This window comes from Panthera leo, chromosome A2, assembly GCF_018350215.1.
Source record: "Panthera leo isolate Ple1 chromosome A2, P.leo_Ple1_pat1.1, whole genome shotgun sequence".
Classification (NCBI taxonomy): domain Eukaryota; kingdom Metazoa; phylum Chordata; class Mammalia; order Carnivora; family Felidae; genus Panthera; species Panthera leo.
The window spans coordinates 55,067,737-55,088,296 of NC_056680.1; the positions used below are offsets into that span (position 1 = coordinate 55,067,737).

Below are 20,560 nucleotides of genomic sequence, written 5' to 3' on the forward strand. Positions count from 1 at the left end.
AACCTCCGATTTACAGCCAGTTGGTCGAAAGCACAGGTATAGGTGGGAGTGGGGGCGGGGGGCGGCCTGGGAGGACTGAATCATTAACCTGCAGAATCTGACGCTGTCTCCAGGGAGATAGTGTCAGAAGCCAGTTTAAAGGCAGGACCTCCAGCAAGTGCTGGAGAATCGCTCGGTGGTGTGGGGGGAAAAATCCCCACAGGTTAGAATCATAACATCTCTCCTTGAAAAAACCCTCATCTGACCCCAGTTGGTGCTAAAAGCCAAGACAGGGACATAAACCAAGGAATCCTCTCTCCCTCCACCTGAGGCCCAAGCTTTCCCAGCATAGGTGAGGCCCAAAGAGGAGGCTCCTGCTCACCCTGGTCGTCCAGAGGCCCCAGCTCCCAGCAGCTGCTGTGTGGGACCGACTACAAGCCAAAGACGTGGCTCCCTATCCTGACACATGGCTGACCTCGAGGTGGCCGTTGCCTTCTTGAGCCTCAAATTTCTCACCTGTTACACGGGGACAGTAATAACTACGCTATAAAATAATGCAAGTATTACAGATGGAAAACCTTTCTGAGAACAGCAAAGGGCTGCACATACTATTATTGCCTGTATATGCCTACGTGCAGTCACTGTGCTAAGAACTTTCATAGTATCTCTTCCGTGATCTTCCAACCAGAAAGGAGAGCCTCTACATCATTCTACATCAGGTCTATTTTGAGAGGACTCTAGGCCCCAGAGAGGTTAAGTGACATGCCCTGGGTCACACAGCAAGGTCGAGGCCAAATTGCATTTACACCCAGAGTCACTGGACACCTGAACTGAGGTCTTAACCACACCTCCCCTCTCTCTTTTAAAAAAAAAAAAAAAATTTTTTAACGTTTATTTATTTTTGAGACACAGAGAGCTAGAGCATGAACGGGGTGTGTCAGAGAGAGAGGGAGACACAGAATCTGAAACAGGCTCCAGGCTCTGAGCTGTCAGTACAGAGCCCGACGCGGGGCTCGAACCTGCGAACTGCGAGATCGTGACCTGAGCTGAAGTCGGACACTTAGCCGACTGAGCCACCCAGGAGCCCCATACCTCCCCTCTCTCTAAAGGGTATATTTATCAACCTCTGAGTCTGGTCCAGTATTCATAGCATACCTTGTTTATTGAATTTTTCTTTTCTTCCCCAACAGAGGAAGGCTCACAGGCTGAAGCTGTTTCTCTGGGATGAGTTGTTTTAAATCCACTGCTCCCTAAAGGCCTGAAGGCAGCAGCTCCCCAGGGAGGGGGAACCGCTCCCTCCTGATGCCTCTATGCTGTCACGGCTGATAGGCAAAGGCTTAAATTGGGGCAATCTCTCAGCATCAATGATGCGGCAACACGTGCCCAGCACTGCAAAAACGCACCCCCAGCTTAGGATAGCAATTCCAAATTTCTGAAACAGACCAATGTGTAAAGATGCCCACTCAGAGATGTTCACTGCCTTCGGTTTGGCAAGATGAAAACAGTTCTAGAGATTGGTTGCCCAACAATGTGAATATACCGAACACTACTATACTGTAGACGTAAAAATGGTTAAGATGGTTAATTTTATGTTATGTATATTTTACCACAATTAAAAATAGAAAGAAAAAAAAAGATGTTCACAGCAGAGTGGTTTACATGAAAGAGAAACTACAAACGACCAATCTCTCATCACTAGGGGATTAATTAAATAAATGATGGTTTCCTCAAACAAATCAGAACAAATTAAGAAAGGGGGGGGGGGTCAGCAAACCTCAGCTCCTGGGCCAAATCTAGCAGGTTATTTTTTGTAAATAAAGTTTTATTAGCATAGAACTACACCTGCTCATTTGCATATCGTCTAAGACTGCATTCTGGCTACAACCGCAGAGGCGGGACAAACTCCACTGAGATCAGTGGAGGCAAAACCACATGGCCCCGAAGCCCAAAATACATCCGATCTAACCCTTTGAAAAAAAACCCTGCTGACCCTGACTTAGAAGACCAAAGAACCAGAAAAACGCTTAGAAATATGTTAAGGGGCGGGGGCGGGAAGTTGGCTCCCAAACATTGCTACACTGTGAATTCAACTTGAAAAGGAAACATTTAAATAATGTATATTTACCCACACGTTTATAAATGCACTGTTAGATGGTTATGTTTGGACGGCGGGAACAGAGATAAATTACATTTTCTTCTTTTGACTCCTCTGTGCTCTCCGAATTTTCTGTATTAAAAATACGTTACTGAGGCACCTGGGTGGCTCAGTGGGCTCAGTGGGTCTGACTCCTGATTTCAGCTCAAGGACTTGAGATATGAGCCCCAGAGTCACGCTCCCTGCTGGGTGTGAAGCTTGCGTAAGGTTGTCTCTCTCCCCTTCTGCCCCTCACCCCTGCTCACAAGCTCGAGCATGCGCGCGTGTGTGCTCTCTCTCTAAAATAGAAAAAAAAGGGGGGTGGGGCACGTGGGTGGCTCAGAGTGTTGAGCGTCCTGCTTCGGCTCAGGTCATGATCTCATGGTTCATGGGTTCAAGCCCCGCGTCGGGCTCTGTGCTGACAGCTCGGAGCCTGGAGCCTGCTTCAGATTCTGTGTCTCCCTCTCTCTCTGCCCCTCCCCTGCTCACAGTCTGTCTTTCTCTGTCTCTCAAAAAAATTTAAAAAATTAAAATAAAAACAAAAACTTGGGTCACCAGGGTGGCTCAGTCGGTTAAACATCCAACTCCCGCTAAAGTCATGAACTCATGGTTTCTGAATTCAAGCCCCACATCGGGCTCACCACTGTCAGTGCAGAGGCTGCTTCAGATCCTCTGTCCCCCTCTCTCTCTCTGCCCTTCCCCCACTCATGCTTGCTCTCTCAAAAAAAAAAAAAAAAGATTCTCTCTCTGCTCCTCTCCCCCACTCCTGTATGTGCTCTCTCTTAAAGTAAAAGATAAAATTAAATTAAATTAAATTAAATTAAAAAATAAAATAAACAAGATTCTCTCTCTCCCTCTGCCCCTCAGCCCTGCTCATGTGCCTTCTCTCTCTCTCCTAGAAGAAATGATAATGATGTGGCCCAATAGAATGGCTAATGTAAAGTGACAAACATGTTGCACTATAAATGTATCAAATCAAAATGTTTTAACACCTTAAAACTTATAGAATGTTGTGGGGCACCTGGGTGGCTCAGTTGGTTAAGTCCGATTTGGGCTCAGGTCATGATCTCACGGTTTTTGCATTCAAGCCCCGTGTCTGGCTCTGTGCTGACAGCTCAGAGCCTGGAGCCTGTTTAGGATTCTGTGTCTCCCTCCCTTCCTCTGCCCCTCCCTAGCTCATGCTCTGTGTCTCTCTCTCTCTAAAAACAAATAAACATTCCAAAAAAACCTTACAGAATGTTTTATGTCACATATATCTCAACTTTTTAAAAATGTGTCACTTTTATAATCAGGACAAACAGTGAATACCATTTTCTCACTGCCTGGGCCCCTCCAGGGAGGGGGTGATGAGGGGTCACAGGTCTGCCGGAGTTTACAACCTGGAGGGGTGGGGGGGGAGGGGACGGGGTGACGGAGAAAGCCCTCTGGGAATTCTTATGGCAAGCCCAGAGAGGCTTTCCCCTCCGGCTAAGATTACCACAGACACCCCCAAGGGTGGATCGGATTTTCAGCTGAGGCAGGTTAAGGGCGGGTGGCTCCTGGGGATCTGTCCAGGGAGCTGAAATTAGAAAATGTACCAGGGTGCTTGGGACTGACTGTTAGGCCTGTTGACTTCAAACCTCCACTGTGACGACAAAGGGGTCATCACAGGAAAGGCTGCCTGTCTTTCCAATCCTCTTGGGGCATTTATTGCTCCATTTTACAGGTGGGGAAGCTGAGGCTCTGAGGAGTTCAGGGACTCCCCTCCCGAGGTCACACAGCTGGCAAAGGACCGAGACAGGATTTGGATCCAGGACTATCTGACTCTCCAGCTCCACGGACTTTCCACCAGATGGGTGGTGCCTGTCAGGAATGATTTTTTTTGGCCGGCTCTTTAATAACTCAGAGTCTGCTGAACAACTGAAAACCCTCCATACCTCAATCATCTCCCAGCCGTGCACACCCTGTGAGGGGCTAGTGGGTAGTGATTATCACCCGTCCTCAGATGGGAACCTGGAGGCCTCAGGGAGGAGAGCCACACACCTTCGTGCCCGGTGGGGCTCCAGCTTCAGAGATGACAGTTTCTGTTCCCTGACAACACCCTCCCTCCAGATCCTGCTGCCTGCCATGTCAGATGGCCAACGAGCCCTTCCATAAAGAGAAAACTTGGCAGCGTGGAGGAGGCGTCACACAGACCTGAGAGCAAACCCGCTTCTCAGCCTCCACTGGCTCTCCTGTGAAATGGGTTCCCACCAAGTGTGGACGGATCAGCAAACCTTGGAGGAGAGGAACAGTGACCCTTTGTTGCCTATAAAGCCACCAGACCAGATGGGGGCTGGGCCCCTTGCACAAGACTCTTTATCTGGAAGCAGAACTCAAACTCCAGCTTTGTAGCCACAGGCATCTGGCTTCCAAGCTGCCCCGGGGCTACTCATTAACTAGTGCAAGGCCTTGGGAAGGGACCAGACTGGGAGTCGCTTCAAGCCCGGTGGGGAGGGGAGACCAGCGCTGGATGGTGTGGATACCAGGGTCAAAAACCTGGGGTTCAAATCCTTCCTAGCTGTGTGACCTTGGTGGGGGGGAGTCAATTCACCTCTCTGCACCTCAGTTTCTGCATCTGTACAATGGAGCTAATTATCTAACTCATGAGGGTTACTTTGAAGACTGCAGGAGTCTATAAAGTGCCTAGCAGTACCTGATACACAGTAAATGTTCAGTAAATGTATGTCATTTTTACAAAAAGAACAACAACATCCACATCCTAAGACCATTGTAGGATAAAATGAGCTCCTATGCATTAAACCTCTCGATGCCATATCGAGCATGCTGTTAAAGAGTTCAATAAATGTTCACGATAATTCTTATTGACGTTTGTGACAAATATGGCAATGACTCTGGAGGCTGACATGGATGGGAACGTTTCCATTCCCACTCAGCAGCTGGCCAGGGAGCTGTCCTGAGCCCCCAGAGATACACCTGCCTGATTTTCCATGTCTGATGTCACAGCATAAAGAACAAGTCTCCAGAAAGTGAGGTAGCCTAGAGGGGAGTGGGGAGTGGATTACAGGGATGGAATAAGGTCTACCATGGGCAGCGGTGGGCCAGGGTCCCCAGGATCTTTCTCCTAGTCCTGGCTTCCTAGGGGACCCCAAATCTGCCAAACTCCAACTCGGGACCAGTGGGAGCTTGGCCAGGGCACTACCTTCCTCCCCTCCCCCCCTTCCACCCCCAAGAGAAATTTCTGCCCAAGAAGCCAGGGTGTTCAAATTCCAGAGCAGAGTCTACCAATGGGCCATGAAATCAACTTAAAGGGTCAGGACTATCATTTTTATAAAAGAGAACGGAATACAACAGAGCCCTAAAGAGGGTGAGGATGTGACTTATCCATGAGGCTGGTTTCACTTTCATCTGTGTGTGTACATGGGAGCTCAGTGGCATCCTGCTATAAATCTATTCCTTACTGAATGTCATAATGAAAAAGCTTTGAAAGCCCCAATAGTAAGGATGTTTTAAACCAAGGTAAAGAAGTCATCTGCAGGAAAGTCAGGTTCCTGCCCCATTAAACCCCTTTTAAAAACACTGTGATCCTGAACTGGGGGGGGCGGGGGGGGGCAGCTTCTGTAAATATGAGACAGTCAGCAAAATGTCATTAAGGTCTGTAGATTAGATAACAGAATTGTGTCAATGTTAAATGTCCTGGGGTTGATAATTGCATGTGCTTATATAAGAGAATGAGTGGCCTTGCTCTTACGAAATACATATGAAGTATTAGGGGTAAAGGGGCATCATGCCTGCAATTTATTTCCTAATGAGTCAGCAAAAAAAAAAAAAAAAAAAGAATATTAACGTGACTATTTTTATAGCATATATATAGAGATGAAGCAAACATAGCAAATGTTAACAATGGGAAAATCTAAGTGAAAGGTATACAGGAGGTCACCGTATTATCCTTGCAACTTTTCTGAGGGTTTCCAATTTTATAAAAATAAAAAGTTTAATGAAGAGACAGTCGGGACACCAGCCCCAAGTCCTGGAGCATCCTAGCTGTGCTGGGAGCCAAGCATCTCACCCTTTTACATGTGCGCGACCCCAATCCTCACAATTCCCCATTACCACTCGCTGGCAGAGCCAGGAATGGGGTCCAGACCAGACTCCAAAATCAGTGCTCAGCATTTGTAGGGCTACCTCCCTGGCACAGTAGGCATACAGGCGGCCAACCTGGGCCATAAACCCACAGCCCGGAGGTGACGCGTGGACGAGGTCCTGGAGCCCTAGGGGTTCTGTTTCCTTCTCCTGGAGCCCGGAGAACACACTGAGATCCTGAGTGCCCCATGTCGGTGAGACACCAATGCCATGAGAAGGTCAAAGGCCACTTACGTTTTGGAGGCTCCTCGGAAAGGGCTGTTGTTCTGGACCTATTACGAGAGGAAGCAAAGAAGGAAAGAAGAGAAGATCTGGTCAGGTTGTGGCTTACACGAGACCCAGAGCCTTCTTCCATGTGTGACCAACTCATACATGCTGGGAGGGGCCAGATCAACACCCAGTGGGGCCAGGGCTGGGAAAATCAGGGGCTCAGACACTCATGCATACACGCACATGCGCTCTCTCTCTCTCTCTCTCTCTCTCTCTCTCATACACACACACACACACACACACACACACACACACACACACACACACACACGTCTCCTGGATGCAGGGCCCTTCAAACTGTCAGCAGCAAGAGCCACCGGGGCCCTGTCCCTACCCAGCAGCCTACATCCCTGGGAGCCCCGTGCCTAGCCATGGGCCCAGCTCTGTGAATGGCTGTTCCCTGTGAGCACAGAGACATGATAAGGCAAGACAGAGGGGCTGAGGAGGCCCTGGGGGCCCCAGATTCTTGGGAGAATACGGTAACTCATCGACTGGCTAGAGCCTCCGAGAATCATGGTGCCAAGGAAATCTGAACTTTGCTGAGCCAAACAGTCCCCAAATGTGATTGACCCCAGAAGGCTTTTTTTTTTTTTTTTTTTTTTTTTAATAGAACACCTCCTGTTCTTTGGAACTCAGCTTAGGGAAAAATGCAAATGGGGGAGGATCACCTCTCCCTCTCTCTCTACCAGCAGAGCAGTGCTGGAAAGCTCCCTGGTTTCCTAGAATATAAAAATGCAGAAAACCAGGAAATGGCTCCTTATCAACTAAGATCTCACATTTCAGTGAACATGTAAATGAAGGGTAAAGAAGGAAAGGAGAGATGGTGGGAGGGCAGAAGAGGCCGCAGGGTGGGCAAGTCTTTCCTCACCATGCCTCAGGCCCTGCCCTTGGAGCCCCTTCCTGACAGAAACATGGCCCCAGCAGTCTACGGAGTTCCCGGTCCCCCAAATTACACAACTTCATTACTACGTCAGGGCCCCCATGGGCTCACGTGGGTGCCCACTGTGTTCAAGGCCCTGTGGGGTAAGAATATTCAGTCAATAATTTATTAAGGGGTCCCTGGCTGCCTCAGTTGGTAGAGCATGCAACTCTTGATCTCTGGGTTGTAAGTTCGAGCCCCATGTCGTGTATAGAGATTACTTAAAAATAAAATACATTTTTAAAGATCATGGAGCACCTACTATGGGCCAGGCACTGCTTTAGGCACTGGGAACACAGCAATGAGCAAGACAGCTGAGGTCCCCGCTGTCATGGAGCCCAGAACCCCATGGAAAGGGCCAACATGTGACACAATGCCTCGGAGGCTTCCCATGGCATCGCGAAGGCTGGGGTAGGTTAGTGATGCCTACCACAGGTGTAGGTGCTGTGGCGCGAGTAACCTGCCATCCTGCAGCAAGGGAAGAGGGAAAGGGGGAAAGATGAAGCAGCATGTTTAACGCACAGTTATAAGCATAATGTTAAGGGAACCAGAAGAAGGAGTATAATTCTATCTGGTGTGAGAACATTGCAGTTGCGTGAGGGCAGCCCAGCTCAGGAGGAGGAGGAAAAGAGTGGCACTAAGTTCCTGTGGGGACAGCCTCCTGGCACCCATGACCCTTCTTCTGGGGACAGCCTCACATCTCTTCCACCTGGAGACCCATGCACACCCACTCTCAGCCCATAGGGCTCTGGGTGGGCATGTGAGCCAGGCCTAGCCAACCAGAGAGGCCGTGACAACTGGCTCAAGGATAAGGGCTTGACCAAGCGTGGACAATAAGAGTGATGACAGGGGCTTGTGCTAAAAATATCGTGAAAAAAGAAGGCTCTTTCGGGGCCCCTGGGTGGCTCATTCAGTTGAGTGTCTGACTCTTGATTTCAGCTCAGGTCATGATCCCAGGGTTGAGGGATCAAGCCCGGCATCAGACTCCATGCTGAGTATGGAGCCTGCTTAAGATTCTCTCTCTTCCTCTGCCCCTTTTCCCTCCTCCCACACTCTCTTAAAAAAAGAGGGGGTGGAAAAAGGCTCTTTCTAGGCTGAGATGGCTATGCTGGGACAGGAGGTATCCTATGCAGTTGAGGGTAGCCCAAGGAGAATGAAGCCAACACAGAAGCCTAGGAATGGAGAGAAAGAAACGGAGGTCCAAAGACCTGGATCCCGCCATGCCTGAAGTATGACCCGGGGGCTTTTCAATTAAGAGTCAGTAAATGTTCTTTCTCTTTTATATTCTTTCTTCTTCTTCTTCTTCTTCTTCTTCTTCTTCTTCTTCTTCTTCTTCTTCTTCTCCTCCTCCTCCTCCTCCTCCTCCTCCTCCTCCTCCTCCTCTACAGTCTTTCTTCTTTACATTCTTCTTCCTCTTCTTTTCTTCTTCTTCTTCTTCTTTACATTCTTTCTTCTTCTTCTTTACATTCTTTCTTTCTTCTTCCTCTTCTTTTCTTCTTCTCCTCCTCCTCCTCCTCCTCCTCCTCCTCCTCCTCTTCCTTCTTCTTCAAGTTAGTTTCAAGTGATTTCTGCAACTTGTAACTCTAAGAATCCCGGCATACGCCCTGTCTCAGATGTGCTGTATAACTTTGTGCATGCCCCTTTATCTGACATTCAGGTCATCAGAAAAGTGGGGCACAGATGAAATGAATCTGAAGTCCCCCTGCAACCCTGGTACTCTGGCTTCCAAGAATGTGCAGCAAAGGGTAGGACTGACCCTCCCTGACTCCTGGGCATTTGGCCTGAGATGGAGAAATCAGCCGTTCTCAGAGTTAAGCCTTGAGGGCTTTGTTAAACCAGAGTGCTGGGCCCCACCCCCAGGGTCTGAGTCAGCAGGTCTGGGGTGAGGCTCAAGATTCTACCTTCTAACAAATTCCCAGGTGATGACGTGACTGTGCATCCTGTGACCACATTGTGAGGACCCAAACTCCAAATCTGTTCTCTTCCCAATCGCCTGGGGCAGGTGCCGGGTGCAAAAATAAAGCCCCAGCCACGAAGAAGATCTCAGCAACCTCAGCCCTCCATCAGATCCCCAGTTGCAAGGATGAACCAGTATTTAAACAATGACGCACCAGGTCCCAGCTAACAGCCCTTCCAGTGCCTACGCTTCCGCCCAGCCCTCCACCCTGGGATGCATCTAAATAACGAGGCTGTAAGACTGACAAGGAGCCTTCTTGGGTTCCGGCAGGCCCCACACTGGTCTTCCAGGAGCTGGGAGCATCCCCGGGCAGCTTGTCACGCCAGGCAGCAAGACCCACTTCAGACCTGATCCTGACACACTGCCTCAGGCCGCCCTGCTGTCAGCGCTGCTTGGCTGGCCCTGGGCTCTCCCTGATTTACATCCGACTTGGCTGCCTTGAAAAGCCTCCTGTGGCTTTTGGACCGTGGACACCGTTCAGTAGAAAACGGCTTCCCCACCAGCATCCTTTCCAAGGTGGCTCTGGCCCAGAGGGCCTGGCCTGGCTCAGCGGCCTCCCAGCTGTGTGACCTTGGGGGCAAGTTACCTGCGGTTTCTGGGGCTTTGACTTTTCACAAGCAAAATGGAAATCATCGTATCTCTTGTGATGGTTAGGGAGATGATGCTCACAAGGCACAGGGGCTGGTTGAGGAAGTAGGGCGGGCACCCAAGAGCTATGATTTACCTCCTTTATTCAAAGCGTGGTCTGAAGACCAGCAGCAAGATCACCGCCGGAAGTTGGTTAGAAATGCACAACTCAGGCCCTCAACTTAGTCCTCCTGCATGGGAAGGGGCATCTTAAGCTCTCAGGTGACCTCTACAGCTTTCAAGTCTGAGAAGCACTGCTGTGCGTTTACCATTATTATGGCTGTTGCCATATCCCAGGACAGGGCCAAGATGTAGCAACAACCCGCAGGCCTGGGGGAACCACAGGCACGGGTCAGAGGGAAGGAAGAGATGGAGGGGGAAGAAAACTTCTCCCGCGCCTCTCGGCCTCCCCACTAACGACAAGACCCTCCACGGCTCGGGTGGGTGGGGGACCGCTGCATCCTGCGATGGGGCCTTAAAGAATAGGTACCGATCACCCACTTACTTCACTCACAGGCTCGGCCAAGCTAACGTGATCCACTGAAAACATTCCAGGTCTCAGACCGAGGGCTTCCGGTGGCCGATTAGGGCTGCCCTCGGATCCTCTCTGCAGAAGGCTGACTCTTTTGCATTCAAGGAGGCAAACGGCCGTCTGCCTGGAGCCCGCAGCCCGGAACTCCCGGCAGAGGCTGACAACAGCGGGCTGCCTGGGAAGGTGCGTGACTCCGCCCGATGTAGGGGTGTGCCGCGGGCCCTTCGCGGAGCAGCGTGGGGGCTGCCTGGATCTCCCCAGCTCCGGCCTCAAGCTGCCCCCGTGGAAACACGAAGGTCTGCGCTGGAGGGCCGTAAACACGAAGCCGGCCTTTGTGGATCTCTCACGCGTGCGCACTGCGCTGCCAGCCCCGTTGGATGAACAGAGCGGAATGCTTCCACCTGCCCGGGGTCCCCTGGCAGCGCATTTCCATGCCTCCAGGGCCAGGCCAGACCCAAGGAAGCAGCTAGGGGGTCAGGGGCGTGTTGAGGGGGTGGCCAGGTGGGACGGCAGTGTGTTCAGAGACACTAGACAACGGCCAGATGCAGCCGCAAAATAAATAAACCCTATGCTGAAAACTACTGGCTCGATTATACAACTCCGTGTGGACAACACAAAACATGCCTGTGGTCCAGAGCTGGCCCCGGGAGACCATTTTGCAGCCACTGGTACTGTTTTTTCAGGCCTGGGGCTTGATCTGGCAACCAAAGTCTGGTGCCCCACGCCGCTGCGATCATTCATTAAACCATTTTATAGTCAGCTCCATGAGGGAGGGTATGGCCATGCTTTGGTCTGAATGGCTCACCTGCCACATCCCCAGGGCCCAGAACCAATAAATATGGATGGTGATGGGTGAATATAATTTTCAAGCCCAGACCCACTCAGTTGTTTAAACTATAGGCTCTCATCTCAGAATAGATGAAATCAGCCTTCAGTTGTGTGCTGAGCACCTACTGTGTGCCAGGCCCTCTACTGGATGCGGGTGCATCTATCCCTCCCTCCCCGGCTGTGCTGTCAGTCAGATGAATGGATAAAAGGCAACACTGCAAAGATCTGAGCTCTGTCCTACAGAGGCTCCGAGCAAGGTTAGATTATGTACACTTTGTCTCATCTGATCCTTTTTGAGTACTTACTATGTGTCAGGCACAGTTAAGGGGCTGAAGGAAAGCTTCATGAAGCAGGCAGCTTCAGCCTGGCCCTTGAAGAGGGGGAATAAAAAGAGAAGGGAGAGGGGCACCTGGCTGGCTCTCAGTCTGTAGAGCATGTGACTCTTGAACTCAGGGTCTTGAGTTCAAGCCCTATGTTGGGCATGGAGCCTACTTTGAAAAAAAAAGAAGGGAGGAAGGGCCTTGTGGGCTGAGGCATGGCAGAGCCAAGAGAGCCCCAGGCTCATTTTAGGAGCAGAAAACAGCCAAATCACGAGGAGAGGGGAAAAGTGGTAGCCGATGAGGGTAAACACTGGCCAGGAGCCAGATTCTGCAGGGCCTCGAATGCCAGGCTAAGGCGTGTGGACCTGATTTCATACAGCACTAGGGAGCCACTGAAGGCTTCTGACAAGGAGAGTGGCATGCCCCCACAGAGCGGTGCCTAGGAGGAATAGAGCCTGGCAAGAAGCCTGTTGTCTCAAGCCATAGGGATATCCACCCAGAGAAGAGATACCAAGTGCCATCTGGTGAGAGCATGAATGTCCTTGAAATCATGGCCTGAGTCTTCCCTGAGGCCTAACTCAGCAGCCATCATCTCCAGGTGCCAACTGGCTATGGGGCAAGAGGGCAGAGCCCTCATGACCACCACCTTCCGGTGCCCTTCACCCACTAAGCATGACTCTGCTGAAATACACTTCACCCCTCCACCCCCCCCCCCCCCCCCCCCCCCACCAGGCAACAGGCAACCTGGCCTGGGTTAGAGACTTTCTGCCGGAAAGGGGATGGTGGAACATGGCAGTGATTGGCTTAGCACTTTTATTGTGTGCAAAGAGCCGAAAAGCCGTGGGAGGGCCAGGACTCTCAGAAGTGCCCCCAGCCTCCCAGCCTCCATTTAATGGGGAGGCTAAAGCTCCAAGGGACTAGGGAGGACCCAAGTGAGCAAATCTAGAGCTCAGCCCCGGCCCTCTAGCCCTCTTGCAATTGCCTTGATTCTATTCCACAGAGCTGCCCACGGGAGCCAGGAGGTCCTGCTTTCCAGGAACCCCCATTCCGGATTCTGCAGATGTCTCTTGAGCAACCAAGTGCTAAGGAATCTTTTGGATCAGTATGGCTTCGTCCTCTCACTCCCTTTCCTATTAGCTGTGATAAAATCAGAATCTGAATTATGAATGTGGCCATCAAGAGTCTGAAACAAAGGTAAAAACCCTGCCCTTAAATTTACCTGTTTAACGTAATCACTGAATGGAGCCTGAGTCTGGGGGAAGAACTCGTTTGGGAACAATGGCCCTTTTGATAGCTGATCAGCCTCATTCAGACCTCACTCTCCAGATCCAGAAAGTGGATGGGCGGGGAGGCTTAACTCAAAGATCTCAAAGTCCCCACACTTTTCCCCCTGCCAATGGACCACTCCCCCTCAGACCTTCCATGCTTTTCCCTGCCTGGACCTGGACTTTTGCCTGCCCTTGGCATGAGCCTCTGGAACTGTTCATTAACCTCTTCCTGATACAGATCTTCTCCCCTCCTGTGAGACTGAGCCACTTGAGCACAGGGGCTGTTTTATTTACTTATCCTTGCCCTCCTGGCCTTGGCACTCAGCCTGATACGCAGTAGGTGCTCAGTAAAGCTCTGCAGTGCCGCCAGTGGAGTAAGGGGGGGCTCTGTCTCATTCTAATTCCCTTTCCTATATCCCAGCTGTGTGAGCTGCAGCACAAGTTACTGTCCTGAGACCGGGTGAACTCATCCAGAAGATGGAGGGAAGAACCCCCAAGTCAGGCACAGGGCTTAAATGCAGGAAGGGAGACAAGGCATCTTGGGTGCTCAGTAAGTATCAATCCTTCCCACCTCAGCCTGCTGAATGGCCTCGGCCTGCTTCTTTAAGTTCAAAGTCACCGGATGGGAGCTTTTCATTCACTGAGCTGGCAGCGCTTGCGGTGACTAAGACAGGCCAGACTAGGTCAGTGATTCCCAAATGCAGACTAGCTATTCAGGGTGGCCTGGCAGGTCTGTACGTTCTGACAAATGGCGGTCCCACAATGGTCCGTTGTTTGAAGAGTGAGTGGCAGAACCAAGAACAGTACGATGCCATTTTCGATAACAACACCACAGAATGAGAGCCAGCTTGCTGGACACGTCCTAAATAGCCCCAGATCAAAGAGGACCTCAAAACTGAAGAGAAAACTGACCTAGAAAGTAATAAAAAGGAATATATATGTCCACGTAAATATCCAAGGGATTCAGTTAAAGCTGTATGCAGAGGAAAATGTGTAATCTTACCATTATCAGAGAAAGAAACAAATAAACTGAGTGAAGACTACAGTGCACTTTTTTTTTTTTTAATTATCTTTAAGAATCACTTTTAGTAGGTGCGCCTGGGTGGCTCAGTCGGTTAAGCGTCCGACTTCGGCTCAGGTCATGATCTCGCGGTTCACGGGTTTGAGCACTGCGTCGGGCTCTGTGCTGACAGCTCAGAGCATGGAGACTGCCTCAGATTCTGTGTCTCCCTCTTTCTGCACCCCACCCCCGCCTGCTCATGCTCTGTCTCCCTCTCTCTCTCTCAAAAATGAATAAATGTTAGGGGAGCCTGGGTGGCTCAGTCGGTTAAGCGTCCCACTTCGTTTGGCTCAGGTCATGATCTCACGGTTCATGAGTTCGAGCCCGGCGTCGGGCTCTGTGCTGACAGCCCAGAGCCTGGAGCCTGCTTCGGATTCTGTGTCTCCCTCTCTCTCTGCCCCTCCCCCGCTCACGCTCTCTTTCTCTCCTTCAAAAATAAATAAAAACATTTAAAAAAAATTTTTAATGAATAAATGTTAAAAAAATATTTTAAATCACTTTTAGTTGATAGGGTTTTGTACTGCTTGAGGTGTATTACTTCTGTAACTAAAAGAATCCTTTGACAGTTTCTCATAAAGTTAACATATATCCACCCTACAACCCAGTCTCACTCCTAGAGCTATGGAAAAGATAAGTCCACTAGAAGACTTGTACAGGAATGCTCATAGCAGCTTTATTTGTAATCATCCCAAACTGGAAACACCCAAATGTCCATCAACAGGTGAATGGATAACAACAGATAAATCCATACAGTGGAATACTACTCAGCAATAAAAGGAAGCACCTTCTGATACACTCAACAGCATGGATGGATCTCAAAAACATCAAGCAGAAAGAAGCCAGACACAAAAGCATATAGACGACACAAGTCCATTGATACAAAGTTCGAGGCTTGGCAAGACTAATTTGTGGTGACAAAAATCAGAAACTAGTCGCCTCTGGGAGGGGAAGGGCACAGGGCGACTAACTTTCTAGGGGAGCTGGGAATAGTCTATTACCTTGATCTGGGTGGTTAGTTACACAGGAATATAAATTTGTCGAAACGCATCCAACTGTAACAGAGTCTTTGCATTTCACTGCATGTAAATTATATCTTAATTCAAAAAGATTTTTTTTTTTAAATCACATGGAAATATTTAAAATACAGATTCCCCATGGGGATCAATTCAGTGTGTCCATGCAGGGCCTGGGAATCTGAATTTGTGAAAAGTAACTCAGGTCATTCTCTACCTAATTAGACTCAATACTGCCTGACCCCTACCCCCCCTATACTTCCCTTTCCTTTTATTGTTTTGGGTGATTTTTCTTGGGTATATTGGTTTTTATAAGGGAGTTGGCAGACTCGCAGAGCTTTAGAAACAGGACAGCAATTTCCATTCTTTCTCCCCTCTCTTGGCCACCCAAAACCCCTGCCCCTCAGCTCAGGTTTCCAAACAAAGCCTCTGACCAGGTGAGGTGGGAAGAGAAACCCCAATGCCCTGTCCAGGGGGCAGACATTGCTCACCCTAAAGACTCCTGGGCTTCATGCTTCCAGGGAGGTCAAAGCCAGTAAGTTAATGGCCTGTGTACCTATTAAACTGTATGTCCAGGCCTTCACCCTGTGTTTACAAAAAGAGCTCAGGGCAAGAGTCACTGGCACAGAAAACGCTTTGTGCCCTGACCAGCAGGGGCCCAGCTGGCCATCTTTGGTTTCCTGGACCCCAGCCTAGTTCCTCACCTACCATCAGGGGTCTTCTGGGCTCCCGGGTTGAACTGGCTTCTCCACTGCTGCCCCCAAAGCCAGTCTGATGCTATTTCTCTCCCTGCTGCTGCCCTCAGAATAAAGCTCAAGCCCATTTACCCAGTGCCCACTCCCCTCTACCACCTGGCTCCTGCTCTCTCCAGCAGGGACCCTGCAAGGCTTATCATGATGGCTATTTCATGCCGCTGTGCCTTTGCACCTGCTATACCCCCTGCCCAGAATGCCAGCCCATACTGTTCTTCCACTCACAGAAAATGCCAGCCCTGACACCACCCCCTCCAAGAAGATGAACTGCCCTCTGCCTACGACCTTGCCATCAACGTACACCTGGTCTCTTGAGTCTTCACAGCATGCCACGGATGGCATGGTCACTGTCCTCTCTCCCTCTGGGCTACGAGCACCTTAAAAGCCAATATTCTACCCCAGATCCAGTGCCTGGCCAGAACTGACCTCAGCTAGGTTACTCAAACAACTAGATGAGGCACATTAAAAAAGCTCTCTTTGGGGCGCCTGGGTGGTTCAGTTGGTTAAGCGTCCGACTCTTGATTTTGGCTCAGGTCATGGTCTCATGGTTTGTGATCGAGCCCCACATCGGGCTCTGTGCTGGCGGGCTCTGGGCTGGCATCACGGAGGCTACTTGGGATTGCCTCTCTCTCCCTCTGCCCCCCCCCCCCCCCCGACCCCCCTCTCAAAACAAACAAGCAAACAAACAAAAGAGCTCTCTTTTACACTTGAAGGCCACCCTGGGCATGTCCACATCCACAGCTCCTCCCCAGAACCCATAAATTCAAACAAACACTTGGACCAAGATAAGGTGGCCAACACAGAGGAGTGAGATATAGCCCCAAAGAATCTGACTCTTGCTTATGACCTTCTGCCGAAGAGAGTGACCAGCCTGCACCTGCGGGGGTCACCCTGGGGTTCCGAGGTCAGCCCCGTTCCCGCCCAGATCCCCACCCTGCTGTGGTGAAGCTGCACTCTGGTGCTCCCTGTATTTGTCAACTCTTTCCTATGTACAGGAATGTGTCCAATGTAATTTTTTTAAATGTTTATTTTTAAGAGAGAGAGGGACAGAGAGACAGCCGCGCCAGCAAGGGAGGGGCAGAGAGAGAGGGAGACACAGAAATCTGAAGCAGCTCCCGGCTCTGAGCTGTCAGCACAGAGCCTGACGCGGGGCTCGAACCTCCAAACCGTGAGATCATGACCAGAGCCGAAGTCAGACGCTCAACCGACTGAGCACCCAGGTGCCACTACAGGAATGTGTTCAATGACTCACAGGGATCTTATTATTTCAGGAACTTTGGAAACACTTTCAGAGTACAGCTCCCAAGTCCTTTGACAGATGGACAGGCAGACAAGTTGGAAGTTAGAAAACACCATCACCAGAACCCAAACTGCCTCCTGGGGACTGACCCTTGTGTAGGAAGAGTGGCACAAAAAAGGGAGAGTGTATAACTAGGGACAGAATTGAGGTGCCAGTGGGCCCCAGGCACCCACCCTCCAACCCTGAGGACTGAGGCATCTGTGACTCTCCTTTTCCCCAGGTCCCAGCCAGGGTCCAAGTTCAACACTTCAGCACAGCAGTGACTAAAGCTCCACAGGGCCAAAAGTCGTGGCTGGCCAAGGGAAGACGCCCAAAGCCCACTCTCATCACTATCCAATCAAGGCAAAGTCCTCTAGGCAGCTCTCAGTTTGCTGATCTCTAAAATGGGCACTTCCCACTCTGGCCTCCCAACTCTGCAAAGCAGATGTGACCCAATCACTGCAGGACAAGTGGAGAGGAGGGAGAGGAATGGGGCAGAGGAGGCTGACTGCAGCTGTATCATGGGCCAGCACAAGGGTATCCCTGAAGGACAAAAGCTCAAGAGTGCACCTTGGCCCTGCCACATACCACAGTGACCTGAGTCCTCGTGATACCCTCTAATCGGCAGCTACGAAGCCGAGCCCGGCTTTACAGCTTACCGCAGGCTTATTCACTCTCATCTCCCTCAATCCCCTCAAGGACGCAGCGAAGCCGGCATTGGCGTCCTTGCTGCCCAGACGGCCAAGCTGAGGTTCAAAGAGGCCAAGAGTATCTCCCAAGGTCACCTACCGACTAAGACACAGTAACTGAGGCACGGTAACTGAACTCAGCTCCCTGGGGACATGCTCCTGCCTCTCAGTCCCAGTTTACCTCATAACCAGTCGACTCCACCCATTTTACAGATGTGGAAACTGAGGCCAAGAAAAGGTTGCACAAGGTCAACCGGGGGCCGAGCCAGGCTCAAGCCCAGGCCATTCTGCCAAGCCCGCTCGGTGCTGGGTTCTCAGCCGGTGCCCTCGGGCATCCCTCTAATCCCCCTCAACACCATCCTGATTAAACTCCTTCCCCCACTCCCACCCCCGTACCTGCTCATGCCCACCCCACACTCTTCAGGATGACTCCCTGGTCGAGAGGGAGGCAGGCGGTTGCTAAGCACTCACCCGCTCTTTCTCACAAAAATAAACTCCTTCTGGCTGGGAGACTCTGGATGAGATCCCCTCCCTTCTAGCCAAGAAAAAAATTAAAAAGAAAATTTAAAACGACTTCTCCATGACATTTATTTGAACGCCAGCAGTGCCAAAGCGTGGGCCAATTTACTGAAGTCCAAATGGAGCCAGCCACGCGCCACTAACCCTCAGCCCAAAGACCCTCCGTTCAAGTGTCTGGGCAGTTACTGAGCTGATTTATTTCTCCAGGCCGGAAATGGGGGCTCGGGCTGCCTCCCAAGCCTTTGGGGCTGGTCCTAGGGGACACCAGGATCTGGCAGAGGCTAGGCAGTGACCAAAATAGCCAGGCCGGTGGCCCTGCCCGGCACACACCTCCCTCTGAAGGCCGGGGAGGGTGGCCCACAGGTCCCCCCTCCAGTTTAGGCTGAAGCTTTGAGGCTGTCAGAGGAGGTCCCCAAGATTCTCTATCTGGCTTCCCTGGTGGGAGGGGGACGAGAGTCTCTTGCTCGAAAGAGGAACCCTCAGAAGGAAGCAGAAAAGGCTAGAGGAGGATGTGTCCTGCTGTCCCTGCCTGCTGCCCATTTGGCCCCCAGCTGTCCCTCGGGGCCTCCGTCCTGCCACGCAAGACGGCTGGACGTTGGCACCGCCACCTGCACGCCACACACGGGCAGCACCCTTGGAGCCGTGCCCCCCTATCACCTCTCCCCACTCGCTCCCTGCCCTGGAGAATCAGCTCTGGCTGTTCCGTCCTCCAGGCACCGGGGACACTCCCTCAGGTACTGCCGAGAGGACACACAAGTGCCCGCAAGCAGGGGCCCGGAGACACAGCCACACTCTGGGACACACACGTGCACAGCCAGGTACTCGGAGACACAGTCACATACACACAGGTCCACACCAGACACACACCGGGACACACAAGTGCACACATCCAAAGACACACTGACACAGCCACACTCAGGTATCAGACACACCACAACACACAGAGACGCACAACCCAAGACACAGAACAGCAGGCACACACGGAGACACACAAGTGCACACTGCTGGAGAAATGGAGCACCACCCACTCTCAGAAACACAGACACACACGGGGACATGGGGGCACAGACACCCAGTGAGACGGAGGGAGACACACACACACACACACACACACACACACACACCTGCCGCCTGCACGAAAAGCCCAAGCCCTTTTCGCTGGCCAAACAATAACAGCCCCGCCAGCGGGTCCGAGCAGGCGACCCTCCGTCCCTCCCTCGGTGGCGAATGGGGCGCCGGAATCGGGGGCACTCGGCGGGGAGGTCGGGCCGGCTGGAGCGCAGGGATGGGGAGGGGGCTCCGCGCGCCCGGCTCCCTCTCCCTCGGGTACCTGGGGTGGCCGCGGGGCTGCGCTCGGCTGCGCTCGGCTCCACTGGCCGGGGGCTGCCCTCCTGCTCCGTCTCTGACCCGCGGGCTCTGCGCTCCGCGCTCCTTCCCGGCTTGGCTCGGTCTCCGGGCTCGCGGTCCTAGGGGCTCGGTGCTGGCAAGCGAGCAGGGCTGCGGCCAGGGCCCGGAGCTCTGCGCTGGCGGCGGCGCGGAGGAAGCGGTAATTTATAAGCGGCTTCTTCCTGACCTCGCGTGTCTGTTGTCTGAGCAGGCAGCTCTCAGCATCACCCATCCTGCTGGGTGGAAAAATACCAGCTTGGCCGGGCCGGGGGCGGGGCCGGGGGCGGGGCCGGACGCCCAGCCCCGCCCCATATGCGGACGCACACATGCACACACACACACACACACACACACACACACACGCACACGCACACGCGCGCGCGCGCGCGCACCACACACGCACGCGCGCACGGGCTCGGACAAAGAGCCCGGGCTCGCCGAGCGCGCGCGCACACACCCTCATGCAGCGCGGCGAACGTTTGGCCCACCGCTTCCCCTATTAGAGCGCACTTCTCAAGGAAACCCTTTCCTTTCAAAAGCTGGTGCCAAGTGGTACAGCCGGTCCTCAGCCTCCTGCTGCTTCCAGAAAAAGAGCTAGAGAGCCCCGGGCCCGACCCGCCCCCTCCCTTACCCACCGCCACCACTCGCCCATCCACCTGGCTCAAAAGAGGGACCTACCGCTCATTGAGTGGCCAGGTCCCAAACCACTCCACTGCTTCCTTTTGGGCGGTCATCCAGGTTCTCCGACCTCGGTTTACTCCTCTGAAAAATGGGCACAGTAACCCCGCCCTCACTGCCTCCCCAGAGGCATGAGTGATCTGAAGCTGTGATATGAAGCAGTCAGCAGCTCTTTGATTCTTGGCTTTGCCCCTGCTGGGTCACTTTGGGGGGTTACTCAAACTCTCT

The 20,560-nt window shown here is 52.0% G+C and overlaps 1 protein-coding gene across 2 annotated transcripts in view; it reads right to left on the reverse strand.

Annotated features, from left to right (window-relative positions):
• Positions 1 to 19,885, reverse strand: part of SLC6A6 (solute carrier family 6 member 6) — an 87,616-nt gene extending 67,731 nt beyond the window's left edge. The window contains exons 1-2 of one of the 2 annotated variants that reach the window (XM_042911650.1): positions 19,599 to 19,884; positions 6,470 to 6,507 (exon numbers count right to left, since the gene is read on the reverse strand). The gene's annotated coding sequence lies outside the window, so the exon portion shown is untranslated. Of the gene's footprint in view, positions 1 to 6,469; positions 6,508 to 19,598 lie in introns of both variants that reach the window. The other variant, XM_042911671.1, reaches the window with a different exon arrangement.
• Between the last annotated feature and the right edge of the window lie 675 nt (positions 19,886 to 20,560).